General features: G+C 39.6%; 1 long non-coding RNA gene and 1 pseudogene across 1 annotated transcript in view; both read left to right on the forward strand.

Moving 5' to 3' along the window:
• LOC134809309 (uncharacterized) overlaps positions 1-21,724 on the forward strand; it is a 137,393-nt gene that overhangs the window by 60,515 nt on the left and 55,154 nt on the right. The window lies entirely within an intron of this gene.
• Positions 7,009-19,239, forward strand: LOC107971005 (polycomb protein EED-like; annotated as a pseudogene).

Genomic DNA, 21,724 nt, shown 5'->3' on the forward strand with positions numbered 1-21,724 from the left:
GGGGTTCCCTGCCTACTAGAGAAAACCAAAGCCAAGAAAATCAAAAGCCCAGTGGCTGGGCATGGTGGCTCACACCTGTAATCCCAGCACTCTGGGAGGCCAAGGCAAGCAGATCACCTGAGGTCAGGAGTTCAAGGCCAACCTGGTTAACATGGTGAAACCCTGTCTCTACTAAAAAATACAAAAATTGACTGGGTGTGGTTGTGCACGCCTATAGTCCCAGGTACTCAGGAGGCTGAGGCAGGAGAGTCGCTTGAACCTGGGAGGCAGAGGTTGGAGTGAGCCAAGATCGTGCCACTGCACTCCAGACTGGGCAACAGAGTGAGACTCTGTCTCAAACAAAACAAAACAAAAAAAAGGTACAAGACAAGGATGTCTTTGCTCACCACTCCGATTTAACATAGTATTGGAACTTCTGGCCAGGGCAATCAGGCAAGAGAAAGAAATAAAGCGTATTCAAATAGGAAGAGAGGAAGTCAAATTATCTCTTTTTGCAGACGACATGATTGTATATTTAGAAAGCCCCGTTGTCTCAGCCCAAAAACTCCTTAAGCTGATAAGCAACTTCAGGAAAGTCTCAGGATACAAAATCAATGTGCAAAAATCACAAGCATTCCTATACACCAATAATAGACAAACAAAGAGCCAAATCATGAGTGAATTCCCATTCACAATTGCTACAAAGAGAATAAAATACCTAGGAATCCAACTTACAAAGGATGTGAAGGACCTCTTCAAGGAGAACTACAAACCACAGCTCAAGGAAATAAGAGAGGACGCAAACAAATGAAAAAACATTCCATGCTCATGGATAGGAAGAATCAATACCATGAAAATGGCCATACTGCCCAAAGTAATTTACAGATTCAATGCTGTTCCCATCAAGCTACCATTGGCTTTCTTCACAGAATTCGAAAAAACTACTTGAAATTTCATATGCAACCAAAAAAGAGCCTGCATAGCCAAGACAACCCTAAGCAAAAAGAACAAAGCTGGAGGCATCACGCTACCTGACTTCAAACTATACTACAAGGCTACAGTAACCAAAACAACATGGTACTGGTACCAAAACAGACATATAGACCAATGGAACAGAATAGAGCCCTCAGAATTAATACCATACATCTACAGCCATCTGATCTTTGACAAACCTGACAAAAACAAGCAATGGGAAAAGGATTCCCTATTTATTAAATGCTGTTGGGAAAACTGGCTAGCCATATGCAGAAAACTGAAACTGGACCCCTTCCTTATACCTTATACAAAAATTAACTCAAGATGGATTAAAGATTTAAATGTAACACCTAAAACCATAAAGACCCTAGAAGAAAACCTAGGCAATACCATTCAGGACATAGGCATGGGCAAGGACTTCATGACTAAAACACCAAAAGCAATGACAGCAAAAGCCAAAATTGACAAATGGGATCTAATTAAACTAAAGAGCTTCTGCACAGCAAAAGAAACTACCATCAGAGTGAACAGGCAATGTATAGAATGGGAGAAAATTTTTGCGATCTATCCATCTGACAAAGGGCTAATATCCAGAATCTACAAGGAGCTTAAACAAATTTATAAGAAAAAAAAACCCCATCAAAAAGTGGGCAAAGGATATGAACAGGCACTTTTCAAAAAAAACGCATTTATGTGGCCAACAAACATATGAAAAAAAGCTCATCATCACTGGTCATTAGAGAAATGCAAACCAAAACCACAATGAGATACCATCTCACGCCAGTTAGAATTATGATCATTAAAAGGTCAGGAAACAACAGATGCTGGAGAGGATGTGGACAAATAGGAACACTTTTACACTGTTGGTGGGAGTGTAAATTAGTTCAACCAATGTGGAAGACAGTGTGGCGATTCCTCAAGGATCTAGAACTAGAAAAATACCGTTTGACCCAGCAATCCCGTTAATGGGTATATACCCAAAGGATTATAAATCATTCTACTATAAAGACACAGGTACACGTATGTTTATTGTGGCACCATTCACAATAGCAAAGACTTGGAACCAACCCAAATGCCCATCAATGATAGACTGGATAAAGAAAATGTGGCACATATGCACCATGGAATACTATGCAGCCATATAGAAAAGGATGAGTTCATGTCCTTTGCAGGGACATGGATAAAGCTGGAAACCATCATTCTCAGCAAGCTATCATAGGAACAGGAAACCAAACTCCGCATGTTCTCACTCATAAGTGGGAGTTGAACAATGAGAACATATGGGCACAGGGAGGGGAACATCACACACCGGGGCCTGTCAGGGGGTGGGGGGCAAGGGGAGGGATAGCATTAGGAGAAATACCTAATGTAGATGACAGGTTGATGGGTACAGCAAACCACCATGGCACATGTATACCTATGTAACACACCAGCACGTTCTGCACATGTATTCCAGAACTTAAAGTATATTAATAATAATAAATCAGTTTCAACAAAAAAAAGTAAAAAGAAAATCAAAAGCCCTGCCACCCACCTCAGTTGTGGCACCATCCTCTTAGGGAATTAATACATAATATTCAAAATTGATTGCTAACACTTACTGAAACATTACATTGTGTCAAGCACTGTTCTAAATGTCCCATGGGTACTGGTTTACCAGGTGTTAGTATATGCAGCATGAAAAGGAGGTGTAGATTCTATAATTTGGAGAAACATGGAATTATGTAACAATAATAGGGTTGCTTTACTGCAGGACTTGCCAGAGCCTTTAGTCATACGCCTAGGTGCATTGTGACTCTCTAAGAAGGATATATAGTGTGCAGTGACTCCCAAACTTATTTTCCATTGAATTGTTTCTGTCATTTTGTTTTATTTTCCCCAAATCCAGCCACACCTGCAAAAATCTCATGGAATATACATTCTTATTTAATCCCCAAACAACTCATTGAGGTAGGAAAAATTGTTACTCTTACTTTACAGATGGGAAAACTGAGGCTTGGAAACGTTAAATGACTTGCCCAAATTCACAAAGTAAGAGGCAGAGCCATGACTGTAGCATAGCAGACTGGCCCCAGACTAGCTCCTGACCACTATGCCTACTGCTGCTCTGATCATAGTAATAGCTACATTTTTTATAGCATTTACTATGTGGCAGGTGCTATGTTGAGAATTATACATACATGATTTCATTCACCCTCTTAACAACACTGGGAGATGTGTGTGTGTTACTATAATCCCACTGAATATGAAGTCACTGATGCTAGACAGGTTAAGTAGCCTGGTCACATTGCCTGACTGATAGTAGAATCAAGATTTGAACCCAGTTATGTCTATCTCCAAAGCCCATGCTCTTAACCACTATGTGCTGCTATCTAAATTCTTCATGTACTTAGATACTTTGATGACCCCTAGCAACTAGTATTTCTTGTGTTGATGGATCAAATTGTACTTTAGTTTTTGTAAGTAGTTCTGGCAGTAGAGGCAGGTAATTCCACATAGGCAGCTAGAAAGTGCCCACAGGAAAGCCAAACTGGATTCTTGGCATCTGTCATGCTGTGTGAGTGCCCCACAGGAGCTACTTATCACCTCTGTCAGGGAGGAGTTCGCCACCTGTGTCTTAGTCAGCTCAGGTTGCTACAGTAAAGTGCCATAGACTGCATGGCTAATAAACAACAGAAACTTATTTCTCACAGTTGCAGAGGCTGGAAGTCTGAGATCATGGTGCCAGCATGGTTGGATTTGTGTGAGGGCCCTCTTCTGGGTTACAGATTGCTAACTTCTTACTGTATCCTCACATGGTGAAAAAGAGGACAAGAGAGCTCTCTGGGGTTTCTCTTATAAGGGCACTCATCCCATTCACAGGGGCTCCACCCTTATTGCCTAATCACCTCCCAAAGGCTCCATCTCCAAATACCTTCACATAGAGGATCAGGATTTCAACAAATGAATTTCGGGGAGACACATTCAATTCATGTATTGGAAATTTTTTAAAAACTCCATATTTTCCTGATTCCTCAACATCCCCACAAACCAACTGTGAGCACCCCACCCAGATGACCATATACACCTGTGTGATAAGGCTGGGCCCTGCCACAAGTTCCCCTTCTCGCCCTCCCCCAACTGGGACCTAGAGACATTCAGATGCACCAGTAAAATCCCCTCATACCTTTTGCTTACTCTGACTCTCAATAAATGCACTTGACCACAGGTCCCTGCTTTCTCAGTTCCCCACCTTCTTGGTCGAGCCTGTTCCCTGGGAGCTCCTCCCATATGGCCCTGTGTGGTGTGCCGTGCCTTCTGTCTCTAGGGCCTGTGAGTATAATAAATCCTTTCATTTCATGTCCTTTCCCAGTATAATTTCCATGGGTCTGTTTGGAGTAATCCTTAAAGACCCCACAAGGTTGACTTACTCCCCTTTACAACACAATCCATAATCAGCTGCTCTGCGCCAGAGACCCAGCTGTCAAATAGAGGCCTTGCCCTGGAATGAGGACAGTTTGTGGGCCTTCATTGGAACATCCAGCTTTGAGATAGGCCCCCATGCAATCCCTACTCTTAGGAGCTGCTCTCATTAGCAGGGGGGCAACTGTGTCCAACCTGTGGACTGCTGTGTACACATCCAAAGCAAGCTGACACTTGCTACATCTGATGGCTAGCAGATCCTGCTCCATACCAGCTGGGCTGATTTTGAAGCAGTGAAGGAGCACAAGCAACTAAGAGACACTCACCATGTTGTCGACGGCCAATGGTAGACTCTGCTCTAACACTGGCAAAGCTAGCCTCATGCCATGTGGGTATACAAGCTAAGACCCACTGGAAAACATTCAGGCTTGATGATGACAGTGCAACCCCCAGTCTCAGCTCTATAGCCTCACCTCCCTTTTGTTAAATATTGTGAGTAAAGGTGTTCTGACTGCCTACAGAGCTGCTGGGGCTGGTGCCTGCCTAGAGCCCCCAATAGTAGTAGTTTCTGGGAGTCAGGAATCTCATAGACTTGGCTTTGCTCCAATAAGCCCATTTATCAACCCATACCAATCCCCTACTGCTGATCTGGTTTGTAAGTCTGTTAATTAGCATGAGCAGGCACTATGCTAGGCACAGGGGATGAAGTGGGAAACAAGCCAGAATACAATTCCTGCTTTGAGGGGGGCATGTTTAGGGCATGAGATGGACATTAAATGAATATTACACAATTTATCAGATTACATGATGAATTCCCCCAGGAGGTTATAGGGCAAGGCCTTATGGGTCTTTTGAATACCGATTTTCTGTGCTACCTATAGGTGCTTGGTCTTGCCTGGCTCTAAGTCCCAAGGCTGTAGCTTTGACTACACCCATCAGTGTTGCTGTGGGCACTCCAGGAAGCTTCCTGGGCTGGTTTACTAATGCCCAGGGTACCAAGAAAGTGTACTACCAGCAGGTTATTTGACACAGGAGCTGACCCCAAAGACCAGTAACCTGAGGCCAGGAACCAGTACTAATTATCAAGCACGAAACTAGACACCATGACTTTACAAGAACCATCTAAGTCCTACTGCAGTAATGGTGGATGATAGTACCAAGTTCCCCTTATCCTAGAGCCCTCAGATTCATGAACTTTAGGAGGTCAAAAATCAGCACTCTCTCCTTTTCCTTCTACATGATATCCTTCTCAGTGTCCTTTGCTGACTCCTCCTCTGCTTAGCCTCTTAATGTTGGGGAGCCCCAGAGTTCAATCTGTTTCCATCTTCTTTTTACTATATACACATTCTCCCTGGGTGATCTTATGAAGTCCATGACTATAGATAACAACATATGCTGATGACCTCCAAATTTATGTTTTTAGCCCAGACTCACATCTCCAACTGCCTAACTGGCATCTCCATGTAGATATTTCTAAAGGCTTTTCAAACTTAGCAAGTCCAAAATTGAACGTTGATTTTTGCCCCCAAACACTGTTCCTTTTCCAGCCTTCCTTGGCTCAGTGATTGGCACCACCATTCACCAAGTCATTCAAGCCCCAAATGTATGATTCATCCTAGGCTTCTTCTTTTCCTCAGTCCCCACATCCATTTTATTAGAAGTCCCTTGAATCCTAAGTCCAGCCTCCTTTCTCCATCTCTACCGTTATCACCCTAGTCCCAGTCACTATCATCGCTTTCCTTTACACTTACAGTGGAGGCCCTCCCTCTTCTGCTTTTGCTTTCTTCCAATCCAGTCTCCACAACGGCAGCCAGTGATCTACCTTCAGTGACTATCCATCATGTCATTGCTCTTCCTAAACTCATCCAGTTTTATCTAAAATGGGATTCAAAGTCTTTACCACAGTTTGGGAAACTCTTTACGATCTGCTTTTAACCCTCCCTTCCACCTCATCTGGTGCCACTACTTCTCTTTATTCACCATAATCTTGGCCTTTTTCTGTTCCTTGAACATACCAAGCTCTTTTCGGCTTCAAGGCCTTTGCACACACTGTTTCCTCTGTCTGGAATGCTCTTGGCCCCACACTTCATGTGCCATCCTGTCCTGCCTTAGAGAGGCCTGAAGTAGGTATGCCCCTATTATTCTCTATTTCAGCCTCTTACTTGTTTTCTTCATAGACCTCATTAGAACTTGCAAGTATCTGTTGCTTCCTTTTTTATCTGTTTACTTGATTTTGAGGTAGGGGGATTCTGTCCACCCCACTAGAATGTAAACTCCCTGGGAGCCACCACCACTGCCAGTTGTACTTGGAAGTTAAAATATAGGTTAACTAGGAAAAATAAGTCATTTCCATCAGAATTATTACATTTATCAAATAATTACCAGGGTTTCTTTAAACAAAAAGCTCTTCTTCAGCATCTAAAGTTATCTGATTTACAGATGCCTGATTCATTCCTAACTTTCCTGGCATTCTCCTATCTCAAAACAAATAACTTATATGTATTTCTACTTTATTTTATTTGGTGTGAAAATGAGAGAGAAATTTTGTGAGTGTATCAAGATGGGAAGGATCACCCTTTTTTTATCCTTTTAATGACCTTCAAAGAAGGCAGTGTGGTATAACAGAAAGAACACTCTCTGGCTTGCAGACGAATGGAAGAGATGGCCATCAATCTCAGCTCTGCACCAATGATCTGTGTGACCTTGCTGAAGGTACTTGACTTCTCTGGGCCCCATTTTATACATGAGAGTATTAATACCTTAAGACAGTTATTTTAAAGATGAAGTAAGATTTAGGTCTTATAAAGGTAACTGGCATGTGGTAGGTGCTCAGTGAAAGTTCATTCTTTTCCCTTTAGGGTTAGTCACTGAGAAAAGCATTGCTTCTTCATGTCTCTATTTTTATTATGTTTTTAGTTTTGTTTTTGTTTGTTTTTTTTTTATTTTAATAGTTTTTGGGGAACAGGTGGTTTTTGGTTACATGGATTAGTTCTTTAGTGGTGATTGCTGAGATTTTGGTGCACCCATCACCCAAGCAGTGTACACTGCACCAAATGTGTAGCCTTTTATTTCTCACCTTCTTCCCTGCTTCTCCTTGAATCCCCAAAGGCCATTATATCATTCTTATGCCTTTTCGTCCTCATAGCTTGGCTCCTACTTATAAGTGAGAACGTACGATATATGGTTTTCCATTCTTGAGTTACTTCACTTAGCATAATGGTCTCCAACTCCATCCAGGCTGCTGCAAATGCCATTATTTCTTTCATTTTTATGGTTGCATTACTCTATGTTTAAATAGTATGTCCTAGGCTACCTACTTGAGTTTTGCTTTGGGGTAATTTATGGCTCTTTCCAAAAATCAAATTCACCCCACAAAGATATAGGTTTGTCGCCATTGAAGAGATTCTTAAGAATATAGTGCACACTCTGAAGGTAGTCCCCAAAAAGGGGTCTCAAAAATACTTTCAACAGTGTCAGTGTCACTGTGATAACTGGCCAGACCCCCTATGAGCTGTATAGGTTCACATACATTTATTGAAATTAAAACAGCAGCATCCATGCTTGTTACTTTCCAGGCATATCTTTTGATATGAGACCATCATTTCAAAGTGAATCTAACCCATCTCATGTACTTAAAGATCCTGTTTCGATATGACTGCCTTTGTGGGAAGTATTTCAGGAGCAAAGACCCTGCACTGGCTAGCTCTTGGCAGACCCTATGGCCTGTTAATAGGACTAGTTCCTACACTGAGACCATCTTGAACTCAGGAGTGGCCTTGAGGCTAAAAGACAAAAGCAGAGTTTAGAGAAGTTAATGAATGAATTCATGCTGGCAAATGTTTCTCTTGGGCCAGAACTCCCATTGATTCCTTTCACATTCCCTGTCCCTGTTTCTCAGAGGCCTCCAGTTACATATGACAAATGGCTGATCATCCAAGCGAAGTGACCTGCCATTCAATAAACTATATCTCAACCAGTGTAGAAGGCAGCTCATTTTTCTCCTTAGGGATCTATTCTCCCTTCATCTGTATGAACATCCTAAATGGGGTTCATTGAGGCCATTACCTGTGCTGAGGGAAGAAAAGCTCCTCTAATCTGCCTGCAGAATCTTTCTTTCCTGTAGAAAGATTTTGGAAAGGCTCTAAAAGTTTTATTACTTCAAGTTAGGCTTGGCCAAATTACTCACAAGTGCTGAATCCTCCTAGGGGTGTCAGCCTGACGGAAGGAGACCTATTCAGATTGGGGACTGCATTGAGGCTGCCAACAAAGACCAATTAGTCTTGATTGTGCTGGTTGCCTTTGGAGGGTGAATGCCCTCAGACCACCAACTCATGCCACCAAAGTGCTCATCCCACCCAGGAGTCAGCTACTTTCTGTCAGTTCCCACTCGGGCTTCACATGACCTCTGGGTCAAACACCTCTCTCTTGCCCTTGCTTTGGTTCCTGCTAGGTTGTGGATAGTGTGCTTGCCCCCAAATGCATTCTTTTCCCAGTCTGTCTGAAAGCTGGTCAGGTTTGCATGATTGTTGTGAGAGACTAAGCAATGTAACTCTCCTTGTGAAAATCCACGTGACTTTATTTTGACATATTTTACTTCTTGGTGGCCCAGACTGTAAGCTTTATTTGGAGGAATTCAGATCTAATCTTTAGATTATAGCCATTTACAAGGCTCTACATTTCTGTAACTGGAAATGTATTTAAGCAATGTGATGATGACTTTCTCCCAAAGACCATTTATTGAGCACCTACAAAGTACAATTCAATGCATGGTGTTGGCCGTTTAAGACAAAACCTCTTCCTCTCCAAGAGCTCGCTGACAATAAGGGGTTAAAGCCAAGTACACAAATGATCATGTAGCAACAGCTTAATTTCATTAAGCATTTATTATGTGCCAGCACTATGTTAAGTGTTAGGCATATTTTATTTAACCCTCACAAGTCCACAGTCTTTTATCTACAATTCTAAAGTACAAAGTTTTTAAAAACTCAAAGTTGATTCATATGATTTTTTCCAGAACCAGTTTGGCAGTAAAAGCTGACCTGAACTGACATGAGGTTCTTTTTCATTTTAACCTACTTTGTGTAATTATTCAGTCGTTTCACTGTAGAAGTACTAAGGTGTTTGCTTTCAAGGCAGTATCCCTTCTGAGGGGTGTTTTGTAGCATACAAAATGTGCACTATACCGTTTAAAATCCCCAAATCTTTGAATTCTAAAACTCTCATGTCCTCATGATTTGAGAATGAGGAAATAAAACTATTATTGTGTTCGTTTTATAAATAATGAGACTGAGGCTCAGAGAAGTGATGCAACTTTCTCATAATCACACCACGAGAGATTAGAAGCACCAAGATTGAAACCCAATTTTGTCTGACTCCAGAGCCCATACTGTAAACCACTGTGCAATACCAACCTCTCATCAGAAAACAGTGTAGCAACTATCATAGAAGAGGCTCAGGCTGAGGCTCCAGGGGATCTGATGAAGAAAAGGGGACCTCTCATTGGGGGGTTAGTTAAAGCTCCAAGAAGGAAATGTGCATGTGGAACTGTAGCTTGAAGGAAAGAGAGGACTATGAAAAGGGGAAAGTAATCTACCCAAGGCACATTTGGGTAAATAGCAGGTAGCCTTGGCTAGAGAGGGGAGAAGCTGGAAATCAGACTGAGAAGGTACATAGGGGCAGAGTAGGAAAAGCCAGGGTGACTAGAGTAAGGAGTTTGCAATGAGAACCAGTTATGTTCCCATGGGATCCCAAGGCATATATTGGACATCATGTCATCTTGCCTCCATCCTGCCTTGGAGGAGGAAAGTGCATAATGAATATCCCCATACTTTTTGGCTGGCATTATTTTATTTATTTTTATTAAGCAAATTAACAGGATACATTGAAAAGGCAGCCAAGAAATTGAGGAGTCAAGAAAAGCAACAGTCGTAAACATCTAGAATAGAAGTATCTGTGCTGGGCTTTGTTGCTTCTTTGCAAGCAGAGAGTTAAAATTTAACCAAGGCACTCATGCCTCACTGCAGCTGGCAGGGATTCAGTGGGAACCTTCCGGCACCCACATGATAACTCACAATCCCCCTCCTGCGCTTAAACAACTCTTTCCTCCTCCTCTTATTTGGAATCCCAGTAAAGGTCATAGGGGAATGCATCCATTATCAGGAATTTAAACCTAAAATCTAAGTATGTTCTCTTTTGTCATGAATAATCAAAGTTCTAAACTGATATTTTAGAAATCAGGTGCAGTTCATGAGTAGTGAATTGAGTGTGTCTAATTACATTTTATAGTCATTTAACAGCTGTTAATAATGTAATTTTGTGTTATGCCCAATTTGCACTGAATTACTTTAATAGCACACATTGTATTTATTTTCCTTTTGGTGAAACAGTAATCAAACACTAGGGACTCAAGTTGGACATGGAAATAAACGATTTATTATTTTTACAGGTTTGAAGAACAGGGATTTTTAAAAAGAAAAGAGTAAATCCTATTATAAAACTAAGAGTAGTTGAACACACCTAAATGCATTTGTTTTCTCAGGCATTCCTTTTCGTAAAAATAATACTAATAATTTAATGAGCACAATACATTTGTTTCCTATCCAAGTCTGTATCGTTTGATGTGCACCAACTGTTTGCAAATATACATTTGACTGACAAGCCAATGAGATTTCCCCTCCCACCTCCAAATATCCTTCTGAAATGAAAAGGCCAGATTTCTAAGTTTTTGGTGTATGAGTGAAAGAGACACAGCATTCATTTAAATAGACTCCGCAAAGGAAACTTTCCAAGGTGAGGCTAGAGCAGAAAAGAAGTGTAAAGACAGGAGGGAATACAGCTTTAATAGAAGAAAAAGGCAAACAAGGCAAGCAAGTATTTCTCCCACAAATTAGAAGAAACTTCTACGTGAGATCTTAACTAGGGTAAAAAGAAGGGTCAATCCTGGACCCCCCTGCCCCCCAAATGGTGGGATAATTGGAATGGTACATTATGAAAGGCCTACTCTACATTTCCCATTCACTTTAAGCACTTGAAGACCCAAGCATCTAATACTGTGCCCATATGGAAGTGTTTTCTGCAGCCCACATGGATCAATGCCCTTTGTATTTGAAGCAAGCTACAAGAGTAGAACAGAAAGGAGTTCTCTCTAGCTGTGGGATACTGGCTGCCATCACTCCATCCAAGACTTGACTTAGCATTTTCTGCCTTTGCCCACTTGCTTCCTAGGGCCTATGTGGGAAGAACTACAAATGGATGGCCTTCCCTCCAGGAGAGCCAGAGTTATTTTGCAATCTGTCGATAGTAGGAGGCTAATTTCATCTCCACTGTTTCTCAGGCCCTAGTGATTGGGGCAATGTTGTGTCAAGTCGGGGAGAGTGGTGGGAGAGTTCCACCCCAGGTGCAGGCAATAAGGAGGAGAGGATGGCACTGCCTGTGGTGAATTTAAAAACAATAATAAAACTGACTCAAAGTCTGTCTGCTTTTCATGCTCATCATGTGCTAGCCATCCTAAACAATGTCAGTGATAAAATCCTTCTTCCTGCGGGGTTGCCTGCTCCCACTGCTGCTGTTCTCACATGGGTATTCCATTGGGTTGTGGGTGGGGGTGGGGCTCTGAGCCCTCGCACTATGGGAGAGTTACTGGCCCCCAACCCCTCCAGGCTGTACCCCTTTCTTGTAATGGTGGGCATTATTATGTTATTCTGCAACTAGCATCAAAGTCACTCTCCTCTAGGCCTCCTGCTGGTCCTGATTAGCAGCTGCCACTTCTGTACCCATGTTCTTTAGCCTTTGCAGGGCTCTTCTCATCACTGCTGTTGCTCTTGCCAGTGTGTGGGTGGGTTCTCTTCCTGCCAATGTTTGCAGCTCTTTATTAGCTTCGTAAAGGGTGTTGTGGCTCTTTTAGTTGACAGAGCTTTCTGTTGAAAAATTTGGGACAAGTTGCCAAGGGCTGGCTTGAGGGCATTTAAGTGACACCACCCGATGTCTTACTTCTGCCAACAATCAGCCACTGTCCCCAGCCAAAGCACATGGCCTTTGGATCTTTCGTGCTTCAGGGTGAATTCTTTCCTTACCCAGAGCACTGGTCTCAGAAACTGGTGGATAAAGGGATAGACTTGAGGCTTAATCCTGGGATCCTGGAGACTAACTCCAAAGGTACAGTTCTCTTCACCTGACCAATCTTTCAGGGCTATTAGTACAGAGTTCAAGATTTGACCGTGTGTGTTGAGGGGTGGGGATTGGGGAGGCAGTACCTATGCTTGAGTCAAGGAGCATCTAAACCTATGCAACTGCCTCTATAGTCCATAAAAATACAGACGTTGAGTTATCTGAAAAAGACCTGGCATGGGATTCCTTAGTACACCTTCACTACAATAGATGGTCTCCTTTTTCTTAATCTGTTTTTGGAAAATGGATCCCTTTGAGAATCTAATGTAAACTATGCATGCTTACCTCAGAAAAATGCACACCTCTACGTATGTCCAGAATTTTCTATATCACTTAATTGATTTCAGAGATTCAGGTTGTCCAGAAATTTCAGGTTATGAAGTGCTCTAGCAAGTCTTCCTATTCTTACTGCCTCACTCTGTCCAGAAAAATATCCAGGGCCCTCTTCTCCATTAAAAACAGGAGGCACAAAGCCTAGTGTCCACAATAATTTTAGGAACTCATGAAAATGTCTTAATTTATTTTAAAATCAGAAGAAAAACGTTGGACTATTACATCAAAGAAAATGTTTTAGTATATAATAAAACATATTCATCTTTATAACAGTGCAGTAGTAAAACGTAAGTTTTATATTTTTATATATCTGGATGCTCCAGTGGTGGGTACACTTTATATTTTTATGGAGGAAGAGACCCATAAAGTCATAAGCATTTAGGATCAATGAAAGTCATAATGCAGCCCAGAAAAGACCTATTACAGTATTGTGGAGACAAAGGATAGACAAAATTGTTGTGCATGCACACCTCTCCATGCAAGGAGACAAGGGACCTGTACTACCTTCTCATGAGGGTGGTAGAAGAGCACAGGATTTAAAATTGGGGGACGTGAATTCCAATCGTGGCTCAGCCACTGACTGCTGTGGGACCTTGAGAAAATTATCTCACTTCTGATTTTCTTCATCTGCTAACTGGATTTAAATCTAAAAACTCTACCTGGACCCCACTCAGGTGTCTAATACTCTGAGATATAATAAGAAAACGTATGTTGAAAAGTGCTTCATAAATCTTAAAGTACACGAGATTGTAATTATTAGCATGACAATCCCAGACTGGAAGCATTAGTGATGGAAACCACTCTGAAGTGAGTGGCATGTCTACTCTTGCTGTTGATGAAGGTCACAGATCCCCAGGATAATGAAGAAAAGGATGACTCTGGAAGGAATGGCTAGAGATACAAACCCACAATCCAATTCAGGTAACTGAGTATAAATGTGATTGTAAAGTAGCAAAGCTAACTTTCAGACAGAGGTAACACTTTTTGAATCTTATCTAAATAAATGCTGTTCTTCTAAGTATTCATCCTGAATGGTTATACACTATTCCTATCCATGCTAGCTGTCAAATAACTTTAATAACTCTTTTGGGAATTGTCTTCAGGTCTAGATTATAAACTCCATGCAAAAATTATTGTCATATATAAAACTGGATTTAAAATTGGAAGATCTAGTTTCATACTTCAGCTCTGTTGCTAATCAGACTGGATCAAAACAAAAACAAAAACAAAAACAAAAACCAGACACATGAGCTGGAAGCTGCCCACTGACAAGGTCATTTCTTTTCAGCTCGTATAGGCCCTGATCCACCTCTTTGATTTCTGTGTAGTCTTAAAGACCTATCAATTTACTTTGTGACCTAGAGAGTGAGCAGGGCTGGTAGCAGCAGCGGCGGCAGCAGCAGCAGCAACTACCATCAAGGGCTTAAAATCATGGGAAAGAGCAGGAGTTGCTCTATTTATATCAGAAAAAAAATAGCTTTTAAGGCAAAAACTATAAGAAGGGACAAAGAAGGTCACTATGTAATGATAAAGGGGTCAATTCAGCAAGAGAATATAACAATTTTTAAATATATATGCACAAAACACTGGAGCACCCAGATATATAAAACGAATATTATTAGAGCTAAACAGAGACATAGATACCAATACAATAATAGCTGAAGATTTCAACACCCCACTTTCAGCACTGGACAGATCTTCCAGATAGAAAATCAACAGAGACATTGATACCAATACAATAATAGCTGAAGATTTCAACACCCCACTTTCAGCACTGGACAGATCTTCCAGATAGAAAATCAACAAAGACACATCAGACTCAATCTGCACTACAGACCAAATGGATTTAATAGATATTTACAGGACATTTCATCCAAGGGAGGCAGAATACACATTCTTTTCCTCAGCACATGGATCATTCTCAAGGATACACCATGTTAGGTCACAAAACAAGTTATAAAATGTTGAAAAAATAGAAATAGGCCAGGTGCAGTCACACACACCTGCAATCCCAGCACTTTGGAAGGCCCAGGCACTCAGATCACTTGAGCTCAGGAGTTTGAGACAAGCCTGGATAACATAGCAAAACCTCGTATCTACAAAGAAATGCAAAAAATTAGCCAGGTGTGATAGTGCACACCTGTAGTCTGCACTATCTGGGAGGCTGAGGTGGGCAGATCACCTGAGCCTGGGAAGTTGAAGCTGTAGTAAGTCATGATTGCACTGTTGCACTGCAGCCTGGGTGACATAGTGAGACCCTGTCTTAAAAGAAAAATTGAAATAATATCAAGTGTCTTCTCTGACCATAATGGAATAAAACTAGAAATTAGTAATGAGAGGAATTTTGGAAACTACAGAGGCACATGGAAATTAAACAACATGCTTGTGAATGACCAGTGGGTCAATGAAGAAGTTAATAAGGAAATTGAAAAAATTTTTGAAACAAATGATAATGCAAACACAACATACCAAAACCTATGGCATAGAGCAAAAGCAGTACTAAGAGGGAAGTTCATAGCTAGAAATGCCTACATCAACAAAGAGAAAAAATTTCAAATGGATGATCTAATAACGCAACTTAAAGAACTAGAAAAGCAAGAGCAAATCAAACCCAAAATTAGTAGAAGAAAATAAAAAATAAAGATCAGAGCAGAAATAAATAAAATTGAAATTTTTAAGAAAGTACAAAATATCAATGAAACAAAAGTTGATTTTTTGAAACGTTAAACAAAATTGACAAACATTTAGCCAGACTAAGAAAAAAAAGAAGATCCAAGTAAATAGAATCAGAAATGAAAAAGGAGACATTACAACTGATACTGCAGAAATTCAAAGGATCATTAGTGGCTACTATGAGCTACTGTATGCCAATAAATTGGAAAATCTAGAAGAAATGGACACATTTCTAGACACATACAACCTATCAAGATTGAACCATGAAGAAATACAAAACCTGAACAGACCAATAACAAGTAATGCGATTGAAGCTATAATAAAAAGTCTCCCAGTAAAAAAAAAAAAAAAAGCCTGGAAACTGATGGCTTCACTGCTGAATTTTACCAAACATTTAAAGAAGAATTAATACCACTCCTATTCAAACTATTCTGAAAAATAGAGGAGGAGGAGGGAATTCTTCCAAACTCATTCTACAAGGCCAGTATTACCCTCATACCAAAACCAGGCAAAGACACATCAAATAAAGAAAATTACAGCCCAATATCTCTGAAGAATATTGATGCAAAAGTCCTCAACAAAATACTAGCAAGCCGAATTCAACAATACATTAGAAATATCACATACCATGACCAAGTGGGGTTTGACCCTGGGATGCAAAGATGGTTCAACATTTGCAAATCAATTAATGTGATACATCGCATCAACAAAATGATGGGTAAAAACAAAATGCTCATTTCAATTGATGCTGAAAAAGCATTTAATAAAATTCAATATCCCTTCATAATAAAAACCCTCAAAAAACTGAGGATAGAGAGAACTTAACATAATAAAAACCATATATGGCAAGCTCACAGATAGTACCATACTGCTTGGGGAAAAATGGGAAGCCTTTCCTCTAAGATCTGAAACATGCCAAGGATGCCTACTGTAACCATTGTTATTCAACATAATACTGGAAGTCTTAGCTACAGCAATCAGACAAAAAAAAAAAAAAGATATAAAGGGCATCCAAATTGGCAAGGAAGAAGTGAAATTATCCTTGTTTGCTGATGATATGATCATATATTTGGGAAAACCTAAAGACTCCACAAGAAGACTATTAGAACTGATAAATTCACTAAAGTTGTAGGATACACAATCAACATACAAAAATCAGTAGAATTTCTATATGCCAACAGGGAACGATGTGAAAAAGAAACAAAAAAGCAATTGCATTTACAATAGCCACACATAGAATTGAAAACCTAGAAATTAATTTAACCAAAGAAGTAAAAGATGTCTATGATGAAAACTGTAAAACACTGATGAAAGACATTGAAGAAGACACTAAAAAATGGAAAAATATTCCATGTTCATGGATTGGAAGAATCAATATTGTTAAAATATTCATAGTGCCAAGAGCAATCTATAGATTCAATGTAATCCCAATGACATTCTTCACAGAAATAAAAAAGAAAATCCTAAAATTTTTATGGAACCACAAAAGACTCAGAATAGCCAAAGTTATCCTAAGCAAAAAGAACAAAGCTGGAGGAATCACATTACCTTACTTCAAATTATACTACAGAGCTACATTAACTATAACAACATGGTACTGGCATAAAAACAGACACATAGACCAATGGAGCAGAATAGAGAAACTAGAAACAAATCCATACACCTACAGTGAACTCATTTTTGACAAAAGTGTCAAGAACATACACTGGGGAAAAGACAGTCTTTTCAATAAATGGTGATGGGAAAACTGGATATCCATATGCAGAAGAATGAAACTGGACCCTTTCTCTTGCCATATACAAAAATAAAATAAACATGGATTAATAAAATAAACATGGATTAAAGACTTCAGTCTGAGACCTTAAACTATGAAACTAGTACAAGAAAACATTGGGGACGATGTCCTTTTCCCAGGACATTGGTCTGGGCAAAGATTTCTTGAGCAATACCTCACAAGCATAGGCAATCAAAGCAAACATGGACAAATGGGATCACATCAAGTTAAAAAGCTTCTGCAGAGCAAAGGATACAATCAGCAAAGTGAAGAGACAACCCACAAAATGGGAGAAAATATTTGCAAACTACCCATCTGACAAGGCATTAGTAACCAGAATATATAAGGAGCTCAAACAAGTCTATAGGAAAAAGTCTAATAATGTTATCAAAAAATGGGCAAAAGATTTGAATAGACATTTCTCAAAAGAAGATGTACAAATGGCAAACAGGCATATGAAAAGGTGCTCAACATCACGATTATCAGAGAAATGCAAATCAAAACTACAATGAGATATCATCTAATCCCAGTTAAAACGGATTATATCCAAAAGACAAGCAATAGCAAATGCAGGCGAGGGTGTGGAGAAAAGGGAACTCTTGTACACTGTTGGTGGCAATGTAAATTAGTGCAACCACTATGGAGAACAGTGTGGAGGTCCTTCAAACAACCAAAAAGGGAGGGAAATGTCAACTGTGCTGGTGGGATTAGACACGCCTGCAGTGAAGAAGCAGAAGCTGAGCAGTGACGAGACCAGCAACCCTCACCTCTCTGGAGAGGAGAATGATGATGCTGTCAGTAGAAAGTGGTACAATCACTGAACACCCTGATATACCTACAAACATGCCAAATGCACCTGGAAGGCAAAGTTGGGGAAAGGGAAAATGGAAGTCAAAGAAATGCAAATGTGCTTTCAAATGTGTAAATAGTCTCAAGGAACATCATAACCAACCACTGTTTGGAGTTCAATTTAATTGGCACAGTAAAGAAGATCCATTACTGTTTGCAACTGTAGGAAGCAACAGAGTTACCTTGTATGAATGTCATTGACAAGGAGAACTTCGGTTGTTGCAATCTTGTGTGGATGCTGATGCTGACGAAACTTTTACACTTGTGCATGGACCTATGATAGCAATAGAAGCATAATTAGGATGATTAATCCCACAACAACGCAGTGTAAAAAGCACTATATTGGCCACGGAAATGCTATCAATGAGCTGAAATTCCACCTTAGAGATCCAAATCTACTCCTGTCAGTAAGTAAAGATCATGCTTTATGATTATGGAATAATGGACACACTGGTGGCAATATTTGGAAGCATAGAAGGGCACAGAGTTGAAGTTCTAAGCGCTGGTTGTGATCTTTTGGGTGAAAAAATAATGTCCTGTGGTATGGATCACTCAAACTTTGGTGGATCAATTCAAAGAGAATGATGAATTCAATTAGGAAATCTTATGATTATAACCCAAGTAAAACTTACAGGCCATTTAATTCTCAGAAAATCCATTTTCTGATTTTTCTATCAGAGACATACACAGGAATTATGTTGATCGTGTGTGATGGTTAGGTGATTTGATACTTTCTAAGTCTTGTGAAAATGCAGTTGTGTTGGAAACCTGGCAAAATGGAAGGTGATATAGATACAATTCAACCTGGTGAGTCTAATGTGACTATTCTTAGGTGATTTGATTGTAGCCAGTGTGATATTTGGTACATGAGATTTTCTATGAATTTCTGGCAAAAGATGCTTACATTGGGCAATCAAGTTGGAAAACTTTATGTTTGAAATTCAGAAGTTTAAGATCCTCATAAAGCCAAATGTACAACACTACCTCATCGTAAATGTGATGCTGCTATTCAACAAACCAGTTTTAGCAGGGATAGCAGCATTCTTATAGTTGTTTGTGATGATGCCAGTATTTGGCGCTGGGTTTGACTTTGATAAAACACTTTCACCTAATCAAAATTAGAGTGTATTGTCTGTATAAAATAGAATTCATGTAGTTTGCTAGTAAGGGCACATAGAGCATTTAGAGTTGTCTTTCGGCATTCAATCAGGTTGAGCTGAATGTAGTGATGTTTACACCGTTTACATTCTTTGTACTGTCTTCCTGCTCAGATTCTACTGCTTTCTAATACAGATTTATTTTTGTAAAGCTGTGTGTTGCTTTTGTTATTTTCATTGTGATGGAAAAAAGTTGAAAGTGTCACTATAAAGCAACCACACAAACAAGCCAACATCATAACCAGCTAACAACAAAATGACAAAATCAAATCCACACATATCAATACTAACCTTGAATGTAAATGAAATAAATGCCTCACTTAGAAGGAACAGTCTGGCAAGCTGGATTAAAAACAAACAAACAAACACAAGACCCAATGCTATGCTATCTTCAAAAGACCTATTTCACATGTAATGACACCCAGGGGCTCAAAATGAAGGAATGGAGGAAAATCTACCTAGCAAATGGAAAACAGAAAAAGGCAGGGATAGCAATCTTAATTTCAGACAAAACAGACTTCAAACCAACAAAGATCAAAGAGGGGCATTACATAATGGTAAAGGTTTCAATTCAACACAAAGACGTAACTATCTTAAAAATATATTATATATGCACCCAACACATGAGTACCCAGATTTATAAAGCAAGTTCTTAGAGATGTACAAAGAAACATAGACTCCCACTCAATAGTAATGGGAGACTTCAACACTCCAGTGACAGTATTAGATCATTCAGGCAAAAAAATTAACAAAGATATTCAGGACCCGAATTCAACCTTGGACCAAGTGAATCTGATAGACCTCTACAGAACTCTCCACCCCAAAACAACAGAATATACATTCTTCTCATCACCACATGGCACATACTCTAAAATTAACCACATTATTTGACATAAAACGATTCTCAGCAAATGCAAAAGAACTGAAATAAAACCAAATACATGCTCGGACCATGGTACAATAAAAATAGAAGTCAAGACTAAGAAAATCACTCAAAACCATACAATTACATGGAAATTAAACAACATGGTTCTCAAGGACTTTTGGGTAAATAATGAAATTAAGGCAGAAATCAAGAAGTTCTTTGAAACTAATGAGAACAAAGAGACAATGTGCCAGAATCTCTGGGGTGCAGCAAAACCAGTGTTAAAAGGGAAACTTTTAGCACTAAATACCCACATCAAAAAGCTATTAGACCCCAAATTAACAACCTAACATCACAACTAAAAGAACTATAGAACCAAGAGCAAACCCCAAAGCCAGCAGAAGACAAGAAATAACCAAGATCAGAGTGGAACTGAAGGAGATAGAGACACAAAAAAAACCTTCAAAAAAATCACCGAATCGAGGAGTTGCTTTTTTCTGAAAAAAAAAAAAAAAGAATTAAAATATATAGACCACTAACTAGACTAATAAAGAAGAAAAGAGAGAAGAATCAAATAGACACAATTAGAAATGATAAGGAGGATATCATCACTGACCCCACAGAAATACAAACAACCATCAAAGAATACTATATACAACTCTATCCACATACACTAGAAAATCTAGAAGAAATGGATAAATTCCTGGGCACATACATGCTCCCAAGACTGAACCAGGAAGAATTGAATGCCTGAATAGATCAATAATGAGTTCTGAAATTGAGGCAGTAATAAATAGTTTACCAACCAAAAAAAGCCCAGGACCAAATGGATTTACAGCTGAATTCTACCAGTGGTACAAAGAAGATCTGGTACAATTCCTACAGAAACTATTACAAAAAACTAAGGAGGAGTGACTCTTCCCTAACTTATTCTATGAGGCCAGCATCATCCTGATACCAAAACCTGGCAGAGACACAACGGAAAAACAAAACTCCAATATTCCTGATGAACATCAATGCAAAATGCTCAACAAAACACTTGCAAACCGCATCAAGCCACATATCAAAAAGCTAATCTACTGTGATCAAGTAGGCTTCATACCAGGGATGCAAGGTTGGTTCAATATATGCAAATCAATAAATGTGATTCATCACATAAACAGAACTAAAAGCAAAAACCACAAGACAAAGCTTTCGATAAAATTCAACATTCCTTCATGTTAAAAACTCTCAATAAACTAGGTCTTAAAGGAATATACCTCAAAATAATAAGAACCATCTATGATAAACCCACAGCCAATAGCATACTGAATGGGCAAAACCTGGAAGCATTCCCCTTGAAAATAGGCACAAGACAAGGATGCCCTCTCTCACCACTTGTACTCAACATAGTATTGGAAGTCTTAGCCAGAGCAATCAGGCAAGAGAAAGAAATAAAGGGCACCCAAATAGGAAGAGAGGAAGTAAAAGTATCTTTGTTTGTAGATGACATGTTTCTACATCTAGAAAATCCCATAGTCCTAGCTCAAAGTCTCCTTCAGCTGATAAACA

This window comes from Pan troglodytes, chromosome X (assembly GCF_028858775.2).
Source record: "Pan troglodytes isolate AG18354 chromosome X, NHGRI_mPanTro3-v2.0_pri, whole genome shotgun sequence".
NCBI lineage: Eukaryota > Metazoa > Chordata > Mammalia > Primates > Hominidae > Pan > Pan troglodytes.